The sequence below is a fragment of the Pinus tabuliformis genome, chromosome 5_2 (assembly GCF_031772625.1).
Source record: "Pinus tabuliformis cultivar Carrire ecotype Pingquan chromosome 5_2, CPIR1, whole genome shotgun sequence".
NCBI lineage: Eukaryota > Viridiplantae > Streptophyta > Pinopsida > Pinales > Pinaceae > Pinus > Pinus tabuliformis.
In genome coordinates this window covers 334,227,029-334,229,218 of record NC_142306.1, presented here as the reverse complement: position 1 = coordinate 334,229,218, position 2,190 = coordinate 334,227,029, and positions in this window count along the sequence as shown.

Sequence of the window (2,190 nt, the reverse complement as noted above, 5' to 3'; positions counted from 1 at the left end):
CGATAAGCAATTCTGCTTAACGTCACCAGAAACAATGAAAACATAGTATTCCCATATTCTCTTAGTACTCAATGATCATGTAAAGTGACGTATACATTCAGAAAAGATAGGCAACTTTGCTAAACGTCGCAGAAACAATGAAAACATAGTATTCCCGTATATGACTCAATGATCATGTAAAGTGATGTATTGTTCATCTTAATAGTCAAGTAGTCCCATCAATGTTTACAATTATAAGTCCCGGCCTATCGGACTAATTGCTCCGGCGTTGATCAGTGATTAATTCATCTTTTGACTAAAAGTTTTGGGCAAATTTGTCCAAAGTTTAACATTTGCAATTTGTCTTAGTGAATTGTTTAACCAAAGTTTGGAGAATTTGTCCAAAGTTTAACATTTTCAATTTCTCTTAGTGAATTGTTTAACCAAAGCTTTGAATTTGTCTTTCTATTGTAAATTTCACGTACCCTCATGTTATTTTAGTCCGGCCAAGTTCTTTTATCCAAAGTTGTTTTTTAAACTAAGTTTGGCAAATTTTTTTATCCAAAGTTTTTTAAAGATTGAGTTGTTGCATTAAATAATTGTATCCAATTTTTTTTAAGGTTGGGGTTGCATAAACCTTTGTTATGCCTTCCATTGTTGAATGTCATTATTGTTTACAACTGTCACCAACTCTTTGCCACCTAACCATCTAACCATCTTCGAGTTCTTAACCCTCTTCCCTGGTTGGTTGCATTTTTCTCATTTCCTAGAGGCACTTGTGAAGGCACTTGTGGAGTGATGAGTGATTCATTTTAGCAGAGGAGGAATCCCAGAACCAGAAACCAAAGAAGAATCAATGTTCAGTGAAATACACACCCATATGATAATAATTATCTTAATGCTGAAGTATATGTCATTTCATATGATAGTAATTAGCTTAATGTAGAAGTATGCATTCTTGTTGTAGTGTTGTTGTAAGGAATAGACCAATCTACAAGTTTCTTAGGCTACATATATTTATCAGTTTACTTTTACATGCAAAAATAGATTACATGTCATTGTTGCATATGTTATACTAATTTGATGAACTCATCTTTCAAGTTATGCACTTGCTTATTATATAATGTTTTGCTTCAAATCTATCTAATCTAGTACTCAATATGAATCATGGAAAATTTCTCTCTACTACGGTTAGTTTAGGTTAGTTACTACAACTAATGCATAGTGTATGAGACATGGAAAATTTCTTTATATCTCGATCACGTTAGGCTAGTTACTACAACGAATGCAATGTGTGTGGAAATATTAAAGTTTCGTAGCCCAACCAAAAGCCAAAAAGGATGGAGAGAAATTCATAGTTCATATTTTACATTCATTATTTCATAGATTTTCTAAGGAAAATTAATATTTTCTTTCAAGCTGAATTGAGAGATATTTCATAGTGATACTAATATATGAAGGTGTGAAAGGTAAAAAATAGTATTTCACCAACTAGTAGCCTAGGTTGATCTTGTGGTCGACCCCATTTACCTTGCTACTGATGGAAGTGATTTAAGTTTACCTTGACTTAGTACCTGAACCAGTTTCTCTTTGTGAAGTAACAGAGCATCTTTGTTTATGTAGAAAATCATGTAGATTCACAAGCTAATGCAATTTGCTAAATCAAGAGACAAGAACCTACTTCTACTCTTTAGAGTAGAAGCCTGTAAACATTGAGCAAACATTAATAAGTAAAGCAAGAGAATCAAAGGCATATAACAGAATAGATATCGAGGGAAAGACACAACTCAAAACCCCACTATCTGTTTTGTATTAATCCAGAAAATCAAGATGAAATTACAATGCTTGTTCTCTCAAGAACAATCCCAACACTCAGCAAATTCAATCCCCAACTCATAAGCAAGCTCAAGGCCAAATCTTAGCTAATTCACAAGCCCTCCAAATTTCTATTCCAATGTATAATTCCTATGAAGGATAGCTTGTATTTAAAGGGAAATAAAGCCTCTAAAAATAGTACAATCCCTCAAGGATCATTTCCAAAATGTGTGCACTATTAGTGCAACTCAGAAAAATATAAAACGAATAATACATTGTCCCTGCAATCTAGTATTAACTGGGTCTTTCTCAAAATCGACATGCATGAGTTTTTGATGAGTAAATATTTAATTAACTAGAGTAGCACTCGTGGAGTTCATTAGCGTCACCACTAAC